At 47.5% G+C, this 18,622-nt stretch overlaps 1 protein-coding gene and 1 long non-coding RNA gene across 4 annotated transcripts in view; one reads left to right on the top strand and one right to left on the bottom strand.

Moving 5' to 3' along the window:
- Positions 1-18,200, bottom strand: part of LOC128070043 (uncharacterized) — a 105,377-nt gene extending 87,177 nt beyond the window's left edge. Inside the window, exons 1-3 of one of the 2 annotated variants that reach the window (XR_008201598.1) lie at positions 18,125-18,200; positions 16,511-16,790; positions 6,966-7,046 (exon numbers count right to left, since the gene is read on the bottom strand). This is a non-coding gene — a long non-coding RNA (uncharacterized LOC128070043). Of the gene's footprint in view, positions 1-6,965; positions 7,047-16,510; positions 16,791-17,760; positions 17,868-18,124 lie in introns of those variants that run through there. The other variant, XR_008201597.1, reaches the window with a different exon arrangement.
- PNPLA4 (patatin like phospholipase domain containing 4) overlaps positions 18,013-18,622 on the top strand; it is a 41,661-nt gene continuing 41,051 nt past the window's right edge. Inside the window, exon 1 of one of the 2 annotated variants that reach the window (XM_052663346.1) lies at positions 18,013-18,065. The gene's annotated coding sequence lies outside the window, so the exon portion shown is untranslated. Of the gene's footprint in view, positions 18,066-18,382; positions 18,486-18,622 lie in introns of those variants that run through there. The other variant, XM_052663347.1, reaches the window with a different exon arrangement.

Raw genomic sequence — 18,622 nt, 5'->3', positions numbered from 1 at the left:
GCCCAGTAGCTAAGACTCTGCACTCCCACGGCAGGCGGCCCCAGGTTCAGTCCCTACGCAGGGAACCAGAACTCGCATGCCACAACTGGTCCCCTGGGTAAACTAGAACTGGACAACAGAACCACCTACTCCCAAAATACGTCTTTTTTTTGCTGTTGTCCTTGGGAATTCCATGCTGGTTCACATGGTAAAGAGTCTGCCTGCAATGCGGGAGACCCGAGTTTCGATCCCCGGTTTGGGACGATCCCCTGGAGAAGGGAAAGGCAACCCAGTCCAGTGTTCTTGCCTGGAGAATCCCATGGACAGAGGGGCCTGGCAGGCAACAGTCAAAACCACCTACTCCAAAAATACATCTTTTTTGCTTTTGTTAGATTAAAAAAAATATACAGAAGAACCAAAATATAGAAAAAATGCAACTGATGTGAAGAGCCGACTCCTTGGAAAAGCCCCTGATGCTGGGAAAGACTGAAGGCGGGAGGAGAAGTGGACGGCAGAGGAAGAGACGGCTGGATGGCAACACCCACTCGATGGACAGGAGTCTGAGTGAACTCTTGGGAGATGGTGAAGGACAGGGAGGCCTGGCGTGCTGCAGTCCATGGGGTCGTAAAGAGTTGGACACGACTGAGCGACTGAACTGAACTGAATGCAGCAAACAATATCCAGATGAAACGTACTAGACAACTAACAATTCTTTCACTGCAGCTTATGCACAGTATATTATTGTTAAAAACTCATACTGCTTGTCCAAGGTTATTCACATGCTCAAGTCGCTCCTGGTTTTCGAAAACCAGAAATACATAATCATCGTGATGCAAGTCATATGAAAAAGTCACTTTTCGGTAAGCTTCCCTGGTGGCTCAGATGGTAAAGCATCTGCCTACAATGCAGGAGAGCCGGATTTGATCCCTGGGTTGGGAAGATCCCCTGGAGAAGGAAATAGCAACCCACTCCAGTACTGTTGCCTTGAAAATCCCATGGATGGAGGAACCTGGTAGGCTACAGTCCACGAGGTCACAGAGATTCGGACACGACTGACTTTACTTTTGGTAAGCTATGAAACGAGTTATTTGCAAATTTCCTTTACAAGGGACAGGGGGAGGAGAATGGATACGAAGCCCCCTCCTTTAAGCAGAAAAGCAGAGAAAAGAGCTCTGAAAAAAAAAGAAAAGGCTAGGTGCGGTGGTCAACCCTGCTGGAGGTAGTGCCCAGGGCTAATTCCAGGGAGAGCTCCCTCTACAGTCCTTAGGGATTGCAACATAATTCCAAATTCTTTTTTTTAATGTTGATGGTTTGGAAATCAGGGAGCTAAGTGCATGTTGGGTTTGTGTGTGTGTGTGTGCGTGTGTGTGTGGTGGGGGGGGCGGGGGGGGAGGGAAGGGAGGGGCGCGTTTCCTAAAGTCAAAAGTTGCCAGGTGGGCCTTGAATCATCTGCCACTTTTTGAGTTCCAAAAGGAAGAGTGTCATTCATCTTGTAATCAGAGCACAACACCTCAGTGATGTACAAATGATAATGAGATTAAAGGCAGTGATTTATCCTTGGAGGGAAAAATCCCCAAAGTGGTCTGCAAACATAGCGAGCTGCAGAGGCATAGAAGTTGCCGTGGGTATAAAACTTGCCTAGTCCCACCGCACCAGCATACCTTTATCAATCTCTGCATTAAGCCAGCACGAAGACAATATCCCTTTTGATTAGCAAGCAGAACTGGTGTTCTGGGGCCGCCTGGTGCTTTACGGATGGGCGTAACTCAACTCAGCCAGGTGGTTTATGGTTCCCTTGAACGCACACAGGAAAACCAGAAGCTGCTTGGTATTACGAAAAGCACCACCTGCGTGGGAGTCCAATTCGACACACAGCTCTTTTTTTTTTTGACCATGTAGGTGATGCAATGCCCAGAAACGGATACTTTTATGTACGAAAGACACACTGAATCGGGAAGGCTTAGAGTTCTCTTCATCTTGGGGGTGACGACTCAGCTATCAGAGATGAGCATTCGAAGCAGGTGTTAGCTGTAACCTCAAGGAAGTAAAGCCGTTAATGCCGATTGACGGGAACATCTTCCATCTTTGATTTCACTCTGACCAACTTCAAGAGGAACATTTCACTTTCCGAGAGCTGCAGTAGTTAGTGACTGGCTCATTCCGGGACGATACGCCCACGGGTGAGGAGAAATGCTTGATTACTATTATTACAGAAATGTGCAAGGACTTCCCTGATGGTCCAGTGGCTAAGACTCTGCATTCCCAATGCAGGGGACTGGGGTTAGATTCCTGGTCGGGAAACCAGGTCCCATACAGGCCACAACTAAAATTTCGTGTGCAGCAACTAATAAATAAGATCCCATGTGTGGTAAATAAGACCCAGGACAGCCAAAAAAAAAAAGAGTGCCCACATCCATGGACTCACAGTTGTACTGAACAGAGACTTCCTGTGTATCCCCTAAAAGCCAGCCTACTGGCCAAGAAGTATCTGAGTTATTCTGGGGTGTGTATAGTCTGGGCTATGCAGACCTTAATGACAAAAGCAGATGTGACCTTGGCTGAGAAAGTCTCAACCAAGAAGATGCCACAAGGACCTGTCAGAATCAACTACAGGTCAGACTGTTGTTGTTATTGTTGTTTAGTCACATGTCCGACTCTTTGTGACCCGCATGGACTGTAGCCCACCAGGCTCCTCCATTCATGGGATTCTCCAGGCAAGAATACTGGAGTAGGTTGCCATTTCCTTCTCCAGGAGATCCTCCCAACCCAGGGATCGAACCCAGGTCTCCCGCATTGGAGGCAGATGCTTTAACCTCTGAGCCATTACCCAAACTCATGTCCATTGAGTTGGTGATACCATCCAACCGTCTCATCCTCTGTCATCCCCTTCTCTTCCCACCTTCAATCTTTCCCAGCATCAGGGTCTTTTCCAATGAGTCAGCTCTTCACATCAGGGGGCCAAAGTACTGGAGCTTCAGTTTCAGCATCAATCCTTCCAATGAATATTCAGGACTTATTTACTTTAGGATTGACTGGTTTGATCTCCTTGTTTGTCCAAGGGACTCTCAAGAGTCTTCTCCAACAACACAGTTCAAAAGCATCAGTTCTTCAGCACTCAGATTTCTGGGTCAACGTCAAATTTTCTTTTGGACAAAGGTCTCATAAATATTGTCATCAGGCACGTCATACCCAGCAGGTCCACACCGCCCTGCATGATACTCAGAGAAGTAGAACCGAGACAGTTGGTAAAGCTGTTGATCTGTTTTCAAAATTTAATTCCCTAAGTAACAATTGCTACCATTCACGAGAAGGCACTTTCGGGAACTGAAACAGTGATGACGTGTTCCCCAGAGATGAGAGACTTCAGTACTGTGAAACTTAGGTGGGCCACATGGAAACACAGTATAGTTCTATTGTAAACAATTTTTACTATCACAGCAAAAGTAAGAAATTCTCTTAGCTTGGGGACTTTCCTGGGGGTCCAGTGGGTAAGATTCTCAATGCAGGGGATATGGGTTCAATCCCTGGTCAGGGAACTAAGATCCCACATGCCTTGCACGGTGCAGCCAAAAAATAAAATAAATCTTAAAAGAAGACTTTAACAAAAGAGAAATTCTCTCATCTTAAGACTCTTAAGAAGCACGCTTACTCATGTGGTGCTGAACATGACTGCAAAGCAACCCTTGAAAGCCCAAGGAGGGCATTCCACTCAATTCCCTTTGGGAGGAAAATAGCCCCTCAAGCCTTAACTCCTCCTCAGCAGCGCGTTCAGCTGCTCAGCCGTGTCTGACTCTTGCGACCCCACGGACTGCAGCCCGCCAGGCTCCTCTGTCCATGGGATGCTCCAGGGAAGAACACTGCAGTGGGTTGCCATGCCCTTCTGCGGGGGCTCTTCCCAACCCAGGGACTGAACCCCCATCTCCTGCATTGGCTGGCAGATTCTCTACCATCTGAGCCACCAGAGGATGGCATAATATATCATCCAGACCAGGACACCCGACAGGGGAAGGGGGTGGACTGATCAGCTGGGACCTGGGCACGGGGTGTTGGCTGTAACCATTCTGGGTAAACAAGAGGCTCCCGTGATTACTGATGAGATGGCTGGATGGCATCACCGCCTCAGTGGATGTGAGTGTGAGTAAACTCTGGGAGTTGGTGATGGACAAGCAGGCCTGGCGTGCTGCAGTCCGTGGGATCGCAAAGAGTCAGACACGACTGAGCGACTGAACTGAACCATGATTACTAGAAAGAAGGTTGTGAGTTCTGTTCAGCCATTCTTGCCCCCAACTATGCACTAGAATCATCGTGGGTGAACACACACACGTGTGCCCATGCATACACACACTATGCTTGTGTGTGTATATATGCTTTACCAATACTACATCGGCATACACACATTTACATGTACAAACACATATGCTTATGTGTATACTGAGATGTCTAAGCTCTACTCCAGACCAGTTAAATGAGGTCTCTGAAACTGGAATGAATCTTGAGCATCGATTTTTAAACGGCTCCGCCAGGCGATATAAATAGACAATGCGACAGGGGACCATTGACTTGGACACCCTCCGAAGACCTTCCAGCTCTCCAAACTCTGGGACCCTTCCTGAGCATGAAGCTCTCTCACCCTTGCTATGGTCAACTGCAAAGTACTCTCCTTTCCAGAACACAAAAAATTTCACAGCAGCACAATAATAACCAACAGTACAGTAATAACCAACAGGTATTTACAAAGAGTTTACACTTTACCAAAACATTTTCCCTTTACAAAAACACTCTTTCAACAGTATCTTTTTCTCTTTGCATTAACTCTATGAGAAAGTCAGGTTGGTTATTACGATTACTGACTTTTCTACGGGTGAAGATATTGGGGTTTCAGAGATGATGACACACATGGGCACAAGGCATCTCACACAAAGAGCATATAGAGTAATCACGCCCACGTCTTGATTAGAAACGGGGAGGTTAGGAGCAGACACCTGGGGATCCCTATCACATGGGTCTGGATTTCACATCTGTCATTCACTGCCTTGATAAACTGGGGCAGGTTACTTAACCTCTGCAGGTATCATCTCTAAAATTAAAATAACACAGACACTTGCTCTGCAGCAGTGGTACAAATATTGGGTCACATTTCACAGGGCAAACCTCCGCAGCAGGTCCAAAAAATAGTAACAATGTTATTATTGTTGCTGTTATTACCATGACTCCCTTCACCGCCTGCTTTTACTGCTATAATTCCCCTTCCTCCTCCTCCCCTCCCCCACCTTCCCCCACCAGAACTAATAATAACATTCAGTGCCACAGGCAGAGCCCTTCAGAGAGACAAGATTTATCACCGTAAAACCCCCTTAGCTAATCTTTACCCGCCTCTCACACACGCTCCCCCAAAACCAGAAGGCAACGTGAGTCATCCTCAGAGAAGACGCTCTGTGCAAGTGGACACCCCAGACGTGGGTCCGTGTTGAACCCTGGACGTGTCTGGTACAAAGGACAAATGATCAGACTCTAGGCAGATGCTCAGCTGGATTCGGAACCCAGAGGAGAGAGGCCTCCGATGCGCAGCTCACATCTGCCTTCGAGGAAGAACCTGTGTCCCGACCTGTGCAGCGAGGAGCACACTGGGCTACGGGCCTCCAGCGGCAGCCCCTGGGGTCTGCTCCCGGGTTTCAGGAGGCTGCACTCTGAAGGAGGTCCCCAGCCAGAGGTAGACCAGGCTCAGCAGTACACGGGTCTGGTCATGTCTGCCCTGGAGCTGCCCTTGAACCAGCACTGCAGCCTGTGGTTCTTCCCCCCATTTCTCCTCCATCCCTCCTTCACAATATCAGGTTATACTGCTTGGTAGAGGCTCCTCAGTGAAAAATATCACAAAACACCCCCATACATGTCAAACAACCCTGTCAAGGACAGCCGGTGGTACCTTACTCAACTGAGACACCGTGAAAACGATACAAAATGTTTTGTTTCAAACTGTATTACTGCATCACTTTCTAAGAGTTTATTCGGAAGGTTTTATAGAGCTACAAAATATATCTGACTTGTCCCTCTTCCTGATGAAGTGCCTGCAGCGTGAGGCTGAAAAAAAGTGATTATAGATCATGTTCTATTCATGTCATCTTTGTTGTGCAAATTAAATTTGTTATGCCACATTAGCTCAAAGATATGAATATTTTAATAATGCTAGATCTATAAATTGCAAGGAAAATGAGTTAGAATTTTAAAATATACTCAGTTCCAAGGAACTGGATTTCTTGAGGATACATTTTTCATCTAGAGAGGAAAGGTACTCTAAATTACTGCATTTCCAAAGGAACCATTTAATTTCACTGTCATTTTGATAATTCAGGTTTTTATACATACTGAAAACATTAAAAATAATCAAAACCATTCAAATGGTAGTTGGATCCAGTAATCTGTTCTTAATGTGAAGATTATTATATATAAGATTATTATAGTTAAGGATAACAAGAAAATAGTTACTATGTGACAAAAGGTATTGTACACTCTTTGTATATATTAACTTATCTGGATTCAGAACTATTTAAAATTTTAAGATAATAATGTCTTCTTATACACATTAACAATCGTGAAACGGTTCTGACTATGTGACAGAATTCTAGGCTCCTTCTATATATTAACTCACTCAGCCTCACACACATTCTATAATTTAGGTGTTAATTACATTATGTTATCCATAATGTATAATGTAAGGAACTAAAAAAACAGAGAGATTAAGTAACCTTCCCAAGGTCACACAGCTATATGTGGGACTTCCTGGATTTGAACCAAACAGTCTGCGTGAATGAGGAAAAACAAATGCTGACTTACCTTAAGCCACACCCATTAAACTTTCACTGTGAGTGTGTGTCTGTGTGTAAACATATCACTGTATGTGAACTGAGTTACTTGACATCACACTGATGTAACTTAAATGCGCCTGAATTTTAAAATCCGAATACGTATGGTCCTTGCTGAGTACTCACCCTGAATATCAGAAGCACGTTCGGTGGGCTTCGGCAGCCTGCCTCTCTTGTCCAAGGGAGTCTCTCCTCTCTGAAGAGTGCCTGGAAAGGATACGATGAATGAGAAACGCCGCTGGCAAAGCCGGCTCAGCACTCAGGCCTGTCTGCTTTTAGGCCAGAAACAGAAGTTTGCAGGTGTATGCCAATCATTTCGTCAGACCTGTCGCGCAGTCAGTTGGCAGTAAACAGTCACTGAGCACCTACTGTATGCCGTTCCCTCTACCAAATCCCAGAGCTTTTGAAAGGTTAAGCATGGGGACTTCCCCGGCGGCCCAGTGATTCTGCCTGCCAATGCAGGCAACACGGGCTCGATTCCTGGTCTGGGAAGATTCCACCTGCCGCGGGGCAGCTAAGCCCATGAGTCACAGCTACTGAAGCCTGTGCGCCTAAAGCCCGTGCTTCGCGCCAAGAGAAGCCACTGCGATGAGCAGCCTGCCAACAAAGAGGAGCCCCTGCTAGCCACAGCCAGAGAAAGAAGCCGGCCAAGACCCAGCACAGTCAAAAAGAATAAACAAAATGGCAAAACGGAAGGTTCCAGTATGACTCTAACACTGTGCTGAACTAGCAGTACTCGTATGAAAAGAATCCGATTTATACGATTTTTTTTTTTTCTTTAATACCACTGGAGAAATGTGGTCGTCTTTAGTGATGAGCCAGTTTTATAAAATTTGAGGTTTATGAGAAAGTAAATAGAAATAAAATTTGGAGTGTATGTACGTGAAGAAACGGGAAACAAATTCCAGAACTGCAAAGACCTCTTGGAGGCCCAGCTGCTCTCTAAGTGAGCAGTGCCGATGCAGCCACTCCGAGGACTGGCAGCAACAGCCCTTTACCTCCTGAAAACGGCCCTTCAAAGACATGGTATCATACTCCTTCAAGCCAAGCGAAAGAATAAAATGTCGGAAAGAAAGTTTAGTGCTTACAACAACAGCTTCAACAGGGTTCTCTGGCGTCCATGTGGGAATTTAGAAAAAACAGAATTAGCATTAGGCCGGACACAGACGTCCCCAGGCAAAGAACGCAATCAGAATGACTTTCAACTTGCTGCCTCTTTTATTCACTGGGAATGCGGTCCATGGACTTCCTCAGGCCAGAATACTGGAGTGCGTAGCCTTTCCCTTCTCCAGGGGAATCTTCCCCACCCAGGGATCGAACCCAGGTCTCCCGCATTGCAGGTGGATTCTTTACCAGCTGAGCCGCCAGGGAAGCCTGAGAATCAATTTCTTACTATAAATATACCTGTCTATTGCGATCTAGGACTGTTGATCAGACGTGGGGATTTCTTCTTCCCCCAGGAAAAAATGGAATCCGTCTATAAGACTCAATATGGCTGTATAAAGCCATCACAATGGCTCTGCTACCAGTCTCCTGAGAATGCAAGTCCTAACAGAAGATTCAGAAGTTATAGCTGCCTTCTCCATGGCAGCCTGGGTCCTTTCAGAATTTCACTTTGACCTGCCTTTCAGGCTTCTGGCCCATTTTGCTTGTTTAATTTGTAGCTTTCCATATAGGGCATGCATCTGTACAGTTTTTAATATTATGTCACTTTCCATCTTTCAAATTCTGTGCAGATGTTGTAAAAGATGTTTTTGAAAGTTTATGCTTGTTATGGATTTAAAATAACATATGAAAAACGTTACTGGACACTAAGTGTGGACTATACTCTTTCCCAATTGCTCCGAAGTGAGGGATGACGGGGAGACATTTGGGATCACTTCCCACTCTACATAATATTCTTGGGAGAAGGGCATCGTCAGTATTTTCACTGATGTGAAAAGCAAACAATTATTTAGCATCTACTTCTTTGTCAAAAGCAAACATTTATTTAGCGTCTACTTCTTTGCCCCTATGTACAGGATGAGATGCTGGGTAGCACACCTATAGAATCACAGCTTCCTACAGGGAAACTTCACAGGGAAAAATTTGCATCCATGTGAGTCTGAGTGAACTCCGGGAGTTGGTGACGGACAGGGAGGCCTGGCGTGCTGCGACTCATGGGGTCGCAGAGTCGGACACGACTGAGCGACTGAACTGAACTGATACCAATTTCATCAGCAACAGTCTTGCACCATTTCTAATATCCCAAATTGCCCAGATAATGCAAAAAAGAAAAAGAAAACTATTGTTGACTTAATGCTGAATATTTATACCAAACAGCATGCACTGCTCATCTAAACATATCTAAAATCGCAACTAACTTTTCAATGCACCAAACATCACTTAAGTCTTGTTTTGAGGAAATACTCATCTGATGAATATGTATTGTGAATCTTTATATATCTAAAGGACTGTCTGCCCGTTTTACATAGAGATTGCATTCTTGCTCAATCACTAGGTTGTGTCCGACACTTTTGGAACCCCATGGACTGTAGCCCACCAGGCTCCCCTGTCCATGGAATTTCCCAGACAAGAATACTGAAGTGGGGTACCATTTCCTCCTTCAGGGGATCTTCCTGACCCAGGGGTCGAACCCAAGTCTCTTGTGTCTCCTGCACTGGCAGGCAGGTTCTTTACCGCTGAAACACCTGGGAAGTCCCTATCAGATGCTAATATCTCAGACTATAATGACAGGGTTGGGCTTTTGTCTTCCGGGTTTTTCGGTCACACCGTGTTTCAATTGCCCTTGTCTGCCCTTCACTATTCTGGGTACCTCTGATGAGTGTAAGAATTTTTACTTTCTTGCAGCACAGCGCTGAGTTCATTTCTTCTAATTTAGACCATTCTTTTCTCCAGCTCGATTCTCCATGGAGCCTGGGCTCCATGGAGACGCATGAAGGGCCAATACTGAGTGAGACTGGGGTCAAATGTGTGTTTTATGATTCATGAGCCAACATGTTCACAGGAAAGGAGGTTCCATCTCAGAGATGGCTGCTGTTGCTGTTCAGCTGCTCAGGAGTGTCCAGCTCTCTGTGACCCCATGGACTGCAGCCCACCAGGCTCCTCTGTCCATGGGATTCTCCAGGCAAGAGTACTGGAGTGGGCTGCCATGCCCTCCTCCAGGGGATCTTCCCAACCCAAGGATGGAACCTGCGTCTCCCACATTGCAGGCAGATTCTTTACCACGGCAGCCCCGGGGAAGCTGTTATATAGAGATGACAGCTGCATCTTGGCTTCTTGAACTCAACAAATACTCCTACTGCAGAGGCAATCGTGGCTGAGACTGCCAGACCTCTTCCCCCGGAAGGCCTAACCAACTACGTCCATCTGGACTTGGCAATGCTTTCCCTCACTGCACACCCATCCTCAGGTGTACTCGCTCACCCCATCACGGGCCCATGTCACTGTGTCATGACTGGCTGCTCACACGGACTCTTCAAGGACATGCATGTGAAGGAAACAGAACCAGGAGTTCCCTTCCTGAACCTGAGAGGTGGGCAGTGAAAGAACTTTTCCCCCGACGTGCTGAGAGGCAGCCAGCAGCCTCCTGGGGGATGTTCTGACTGCAGGTGGAAACCCGGACGAGAAAAGAAACCAGAAATGGCACAAGGGTGGCTTTGCGGTACCGACTGGAGGCCTGATCCCGCCACCTCTACGCTTGGTCCAACCGCTAAACCTTCTGATACATGTCTTTCCATCGGAGGAGGATTGCTTTCCAGCATTGTGAGTTACCGCTGTACAACGTGAAGCAGCCGTGAGTGACTGAGTGAGACAGTGAAGATGCTCAGTCGTGTCTGACTCTGCGACCCCATGGACTGGAGCCCACCAGGCTCCTCCATCCTTGGGATTTTCCAGGCAAGAGTACTGGAGTGGGGTGCCATTTCCTTCTCCAAAAGTGAAAGTTGCTCAGTCGTGTCCGACTCTTTGCGGACCCCATGGACTATACAACCCATGGGATTCTCCAGGCCAGAATCCTGGAGTCGGGTAGCCTTTTCCCTTCTCCAGGGGATCTTCCTAACCCAGGGATTGAACCGAGGTCTCCCGCATTGCAGGAGGATTCTTTACCAGCTGAGCCGCCAAGGAATCAGTCGTATGCATGCACATGACGGCTCCGTTGAGCCTCCCTCCCCTCCCCACATGCCGCCCCTCCAGGTCATCACAGAGCCCCGAGCTGAGCTCCCCGTGCTACCCGGCAGCTCCCCACGAGCTGTCCGTGTCACTCATGTCAGTATAGATAGGTCAGTGCTGATCTCTCAGTGCATTCCACCCTCTCCTTCTCCACTGGGTCCACATATCTGTTCCCTGCATTGGCGTCTCTATTTCTACCCTGCAAACAGGTTCATTGGTACCATTTTTCTAGTTAAACTGTCTTGAAGTTTGAAGAAACTTGAAATGTGAAGATACTTGAAGCAGAATTTTCTCTCTGTCTCAGCCAGTCAGATATACCAACTAAAGATTGTTATCAAACACACAACCTAAAGATTCATAACTCTTCTAAACAGGTATTATGTGTTAACTACCTTCTAGAGGCTGGCAGCAACCGGTCCGGACGAGACAGGCCCTGCTCCAAATCAACTCTGAACACAGAAGGTGGAGGCAAGCACATCTCTAACCAAAGTAAGAGGTGATAAACGCTGTCACAATGCCCCAGGCCTGGTAGCAAACAGAAGAATGGGGTTAATATTGACAGAAGTTGTTTGAATTTAATCCAAAAGGGCACCCTGAGACAGAAGGGTTTGTTTAGGCCTTGAAGGATAAGTAGAACGTAACAGAACAGAAAAATGTGAAAGTACATTCCAGCAAGAAAAGATAGCAAGCTAAAAATGGACAGTTTATCCATCTAAATGTTTTCTTAAATTTTCGAATGCCTACTCCAGTCTTTGTCTTATATTAGACACTAAGTAAAGTTTATTTAAAGACTGATGAAAGGCAAAAAGACAACTGATTAGATATATGGTATATCTGGAGGTAGGACCTTAGCCAATGATGTGACCTGCTTTTATAACACTGTTCCTAATGCAAATTTTGCTCTCATTGCAATAACCAAATTACGACACAACTTCCAAGAAAAGCAGTCATCAGAAAGAGTTGCCGCCGTAACTGATAAAGGCAGGAAGGGGTGCCTTAATTAGCTGCTACTCTTGCCTTTTTTTTCTTTTCCAGAGGCAAGCACGTTTCCTACACGTTATAAATAAATTCATAGATCCCATTTATTCAACCCTTTTACTATCTGGGGGCGCTTCCCTGATGGCTCAGACAGTAAAGAAATCACTTGTAATGCAAGAGACGTGGGTTCGATCCCTGGGTTGGGAAGATCCCCTGGAGCAGGAAACGGCAACCCACTTCAGTATTCTTGCCTGGAGAATCCCATGGACAGAGGAGCCTGGTGGGCTACAGTGCACGGGGTCGCAATGAGTTCAGATGTGACCAAGTGACTAACACTTGGGTTACTTTACCATTTTTTAGTAAAATTATAAATAACTAAATGTGAAGCCCATATACAAATTCTGACCAAGGAAAGGACTGAAGGGATAACAAGGTTGTGATGCTCATAATGGCCGAACAGCGCAATCCTGGACACACAATGAGAAACACATATATTTAAATATCTCATTATTGAGATTATTTCTCATTTTTGAGCCAGTGTAGGGAAGTAGGGTCTGTGTACAGGCTTTGGAATTAGGGAGACTGGGGCTGATAATCTCTGCCTGTGTGTGGATGTGGGAAAACCATTTTCGCTCTCAATTCTCCTTATCGTCCCACTTGTCATCACTGTTGTGAAAGTTACAAGAGATCTTGGGTACAAAGGCCTGACACAGAACGGGCAGTCAACAGGCATAACAATTATTAATAACAGAATTCCAGCAGGTAGGAGTACAGGCTAAAACAAAATAGACCAGAATTCTTATTTTCTCCACTTGAAAGGAGGTGATTAGATAAGTGGATGTTTTGGCAATTAATATTTGGTATTTATTTTGATAACAGTGTCAGTAATGATCAGACCCTGCAATCCAAAGTAAAACAGAGTGGCATTGTGGTGAATCTGATGAAGCATAAGTCACCAAAGATGACATTCTGTCTGTTACTCAGCAACCTCACTTCCCTGACACTGATATAATTTCCCCAATAATTCCCTCCACTGGAAGATCCTCCACATGCAGCATAACAAGAAGGCCTATCTGCAAACATCCGTACAAACTGTGGCTCACAAACAGTCAGGTCAACGGCAGCGTTGTTTAGCAACAACAACAATAAAAAAAAAAAATTAAAAAAAAAAAAAACAGGGCAGAGAATACAGAAACCTTGGATGGAGCAAGTCGGCACCAGGAAGTTGTTACATTCAGGCACGCCTAGTTTTACTGTATTATACAGATACTATGTTTTGTTTATAAATCAAAGCTTTGCAGAAACCTTGGATCCTCCACATGAAGCATAACAAGAAGGCCTAGGACTCTGTCCTGCATTTGGTATCCCTCTCCCACCATCACCCCCAATCACCAACACCTAGCAACCAAACATCTAAACTCCTTTGGTATAAAAACATATGTTTCAAGTATGAAAATTTGGGAAGTTTATCTGGTCCATCTCACACTTATGCAGAGTATCAACCGCAAGCAGTATAAACAATAACAGAAACACCTGGGGAAAAAAACCTCTCCATTTTGATTTCTCAGTTCAGTGTATATTATATTCGGAACCCTTCACCTGTGAAATTAAAACAAAGTTTATACATAAAAGTTACATTTTAAAAATGCTTCTCTAATGGAAAAAAGCTTGATATTTAGTTTCTAGGCCATGTTAGGATCTGTACTATACATTTTCAGATGTATCCAATGACAAGTAATTGACACTTCTTAATGACCCCTAGTTTTAAACTACACACATATATATACACACACACATTAAACACATATATTTGCATATATGCATGCACGCTTGCGTGCTAACGTCGGTCCAGTTGTATCCCACTCGCGACCCTATGGACCTTAGCCCATAAGGCTCCTCTGTGCATGGAGATTCTCCAGACGAGAATCCTGGAGTGGGTTGCCATGCCCTCCTCCAGGGGATCTTCCTGACCCAGGGATCAAACCTGCATCTCTTGCATCTCCTGCATCAGCAGGCAAATTCTTTACCATTCTTTGCCACTAGCACCACCTGGGAAGCCTACATATGTATCAAAAATATATTACATATGGAATTCATATACAGTTTAAAGACAAATACTTCCATTTAGAATAGAGTCACTGAGTTTTGCTTCCAGTGGTCAGTTCTTCTAGCATATTTCTAACAGACAGAAAACAGGTGCAAGGGAAAGGGCACTTATATTATGAAGAACTGTTCTGTTTGCAAGATTTAGAAATTCAGTTTCAGCTCATTTAAGAAAACACAGAGAAAAGGGTGGGTGTGGTATGGGAGGATCACAGTTGCCTCCCCAGGCCCAACAAACGCCATCACACCTCCTGGGCCAGCTTTTCTATCTCCGTCTCCCACCGTGGCGCTGTGCTGTGCTGAGTCGCTCAGTCATGTCTGACTCTACGACCCCATGGACTGTAGCCTGCCAGGTTCCTCTGCCCATGGGATTCTCCAGGCCACAATCCTGGAGCGGGTAGCCTTTCCCTTCTCCAGGGGATCTTCCCCAACCCAGGGATCACACCCAGGTCTCCCGCACTGCAGGTGAATTCTTTACCAATGAACCACCAGCGAAGCCCTGGCTCTGCGCTAACTCCCTCTGTGAAGTGAAGTCACTCAGTTGGGTCCGACTCTTTGTGACCCCATGGACTGTAGCCTATCAGGCTCCTCCGTCCATGGGATTTTCCCGGCAAGAGTGCTGGAGTGAATTGCCATTTGCTTCTCCAGGGGAATGTCCCGACCCAGGAACTGAACCCAGGTCTCCCACACTGCAGGCAGACGCTTTACCGTCTGAGCCACCAGGGAAGCCGGCCTTTATTCCCTCCCTGTGGCGTCATTCACCCACAGCGGTCTGCCCCTCCTCCTGAGCGACGACAACCCGTGGGAAGGAACGCAGCCTCCTTCTCTGTGGGTGCCCAGCGCCTGCTCTACTCCAGGACTGCAGAAGTGTCTTCCTCAGAACGCTACGGTGGTCTCGACACACGGATGCTTTCACCAGGCCATGGCGACCTGCGGCACCACCTTGATGCCTCTGGGGCAAGGGCGCCGCTGTGTGGGCCAATGCTCTGGCCACAACCCCCTGAAATTGAAGCCTGTGCACTTCTTCTTTTAATTCTATCAGGCTCAGCACGCAGAGTTCTGGGAGGAGGTGACAGGGGTGAGGAGCTGCCACATGGAGGGACCATAAGGGTGTCACACGGAATGATGGCATGCTCCACAGATCTGTTCACCTGTGCTAGGATGCCAAGGCTGAAACACAAATCCCACCACGTGGACAGCAGACTGGAACAGGAGACTCTGGCCCTGCCCTTGGGGCAGAGGGGTGGCAAGCATCCCCTGCCTGCATATTTCTCCTTCTTGATGAAAACACAGAATCAAATTTTGTAGGAGGAAGTTGATGACAGGCTTCCCTGCTAGCTCAGTTGGTAAAGAATCCGCCTGCAAAGCGGGAGACCCCAGTTCGATTCCTGGGTGGGGAAGATCCACTGGAGAAGGGATAGGCTACCCACTCCAGTATCCTTGGGCTTCCCTGGTGGCTCAGCTGGTAAAGAATCTGCCTGCAATATGGGAGACCTGGGTTCGATCCCTGGGTGGGGAAGATCCCCTGGAGAAGGGAAAGGCTACCCACTCCAGTATTCTGGCCTGGAGAATCCCATGGACCGTACAGTCCACGGGGTCGCAAAAAGTCGGACACAACTGAGCGACTTTCACTCAAGTTGAGGACTGGGAAAGCCTTGGGCACCTTCCTTCTGTGCCAGCTGCTCCCGTGGGTGCCTCCCAGAGCTCGGGGCCCCAGTTCAGCGTGGACAGGCACAGCATCTCGGTATGCCTGTGTACTAGCAACGATCACGCCTCTACGATTACACATCGACTGTCTGCCTCCCTGCCCACTAGGCTCTAGGTGAGGAAGAATGAATTCCTGTTAACTGGTTGTGCCCAGTACCGGCACTATGTCTGTTAAACAATGGGTCCTTAATAAATGTCTGATACTGCTGCTGCTACTGCTAAGTCGCTTAAGTCGTGTCCGACTCTGTGCGACCCCATAGACGATAAAAGGCTAGCACATAAGCCAGTTCAAAACTAAGTTACTGGGGAAAACAGGCAAAAAACAGGCAAAAGATTTACTGAAAAAAAAAAAAAAGATCTTAAAGGGCAATTAAAGTCTATTTACTCACATCACAAGAGTAATTTACTTAAATCCAACAATCACAACAAATATTTATTAATCATGCACTATGTGACAAGCAGTATGCACGGAGCTGAGATTATGAAAACAAACATGCTTAAATCTGATGTTCTTCCTTAAGGAAAGGTAACTGAACCTTTTAATTAGTTGCATGAAAATGAACCTTTTACTTAGTTGCATGTAGGTATGACAAGGGCTAAAAAGGAGAAGAAGGATGTTTCTTCATTTTTTAGAGTTTAAATTGTTAAGAGTTACATTATGGAGCCTGTGAACACTTTTCCGTGACCCTTAAATGTGGTGGGATCGCACTCACCAGCAGGTGTGGTAATAACCGCTGATCTCATTTTCCCTTTTAACAAAGGATCTCCAAGTCGTGGTGTTCAGCCTTGCTGCCCCAGGGACACATTTCTCATCTGTCTTCTGAATCAACTTGCTTGTTGTTGTTGTTGTGGCTCAGCCGTGTCCGACTCTGTGACGCTGCAGTATGCCAGGCTTCCCTGTCCTTCCCTATCTCCTGGAGCTTGCTCAAACTCATGTCCCGTGCTTCGATGATGTCATCCAACCATCTCGGCGTCTGTCGCCCTCTTCTCAACCTGCCGGCAGTATCCAAATGCACAAAACAGTTAGTCGCCCACCATGACCACCAAATTCTGCCTCTGTGGCACCACAGATTTTGGCTCTGCGGACCTTATTTCTTCTTACATTTGCGATACCAGCACATCACTTTAAGCCAGACCACCCCAGGTGTTAGGCCAGGCCTTTGCCAACTTTACCATGCAGCGCAACTTCTGGGGATTCTGCTGAAACGCAGACTCTGCTTCAGGAAATGTGAGGCCTGGGTTTCCTCCTTTCCAGTTCCCTGGAGGATGCTCTCTTGGAAAGACCACACCCTACCAGAGAGTTAGAAGGCAGTGGAAGGATTAAAGATTGAACAGTGCGTCCTTCTACATTTCCTGATATACCCACTCCCCCTTCCATTCACTAAATCCTAATGGAGTCAAGAATTCAGCATAAGGCAGTTGTGCTACCCATAATTGTTAGGGTGTCTTCATGATCTGCTGTTCACAAGAAAGAAAAACAAAATCGCCTCCTTACTCATCACATCCCGCGCTCTTGCCTACAGAAAAGTGTCCTGGGGCAGAGTCCAGGGCCCTGGAATCTCAAATGGGGCAGAAAGAAAGTGAGCTCCCGCCCACTCCCTCTCCCGCTTAGAGACACTCTTGGCATTTTTCAGATTCTCTTCTGTAGCTTCGGTGGGAATAAAACTGTCCTCCAACAAGGGGATCTGGGCCACCTTCCACCACAAAGCCCACCAATTCCTCCAGGCTTGACTGTTAGGATTAGACAGGGAAGACATTATTCAGGGACAGAAGGAGCCGCCGGTCCTTTGACTGGGTGGAAATGCCAGCCGAGTGCGGGCCGCCACGCTTAGATCTATCGAGGGCCAGTGGCGCCTGCTGACGAAAACAAGAGGCTGGTCAGCTGCAGGCCGGCTCTGCAGCACCAACTTCCACGAGTTAACGCCAGCTCGCATTTTGCCACCCCGTTTTGCAGAGAAGTCACCTGGGAAGCTCAGAAAGGTTAACACAACCCGCGTCCACACAGCCTAAGGCGGCCTGAAGAACCGAACGCTGCCCAAAGCCGTAGTTCGGCCTCTCCAATAATGCTGATGGACAACAAATCACAGGCTGGCTTGCAAAAACCGAGGGACGGCCCGCCGCAAGGTGGCCCCTAGAGCCCGCCCTAACACGGACAGCCGGCCCCGCCTCGAGGCGGAGGAGACGGGAAACCACTTCCGGGAAGCAGCCGGCCACAGAGCCAAGCACTTCCGGTGCAAGGCACAGGTCGTTCGGTCAGCGGACTCTCAGGTAAGGGCCGACCCTAGCTATCCGGAGACGGTACGAGCCCAGAATGTCGCCTGCCTTACCCGCGCGAGAGGAAACCCCAGGGTGAAGCGGGCCGAGCGCGCGCCGCCATGTTAGGTTCGGCATTTTCAACGGAGCAGGCGGGGCCGAGCGGACGCCGGCGCCAGCGTGATGACGTCGTAGACCGGGCGCCTGCCTTCTATCCGCGGAACCTTCCTGGGCGGGCCCAAGGCGCGCGTCTTCCCGCCCTGATCGGCGGGGCCAAGTTGAATGACGGCCCGGCCCCGCCTTCCGGTTCCGGTTGAGGGCGGGAGGATGCGCTCTGCGCGGAAGTGCCTCCGACCTGCGTTGGTAGAGGGGGTGCGGGGCGGCGAGCCGCAGGTTCTGACCAGCCCACCTGTCTCCAGGGGCTAGTGGGTCTGGGTAAGAGGCGTCATTCCCGCCACACCCAGACCTCGGGGGTGGGAGGCTGGGCACTGGGCCAGCGACCGCTGGGCCAGATCCTTGGAGGCTGAGCACCCAAACCCTTCTTCCCGCTCCATTCTTAAGAAATTAAACCC

Source organism: Budorcas taxicolor, chromosome X (genome assembly GCF_023091745.1).
Source record: "Budorcas taxicolor isolate Tak-1 chromosome X, Takin1.1, whole genome shotgun sequence".
NCBI classification, from domain to species: domain Eukaryota; kingdom Metazoa; phylum Chordata; class Mammalia; order Artiodactyla; family Bovidae; genus Budorcas; species Budorcas taxicolor.
Note: the sequence above shows the minus strand (reverse complement) of the source record. Positions and strands in the feature narration are given on the sequence as shown.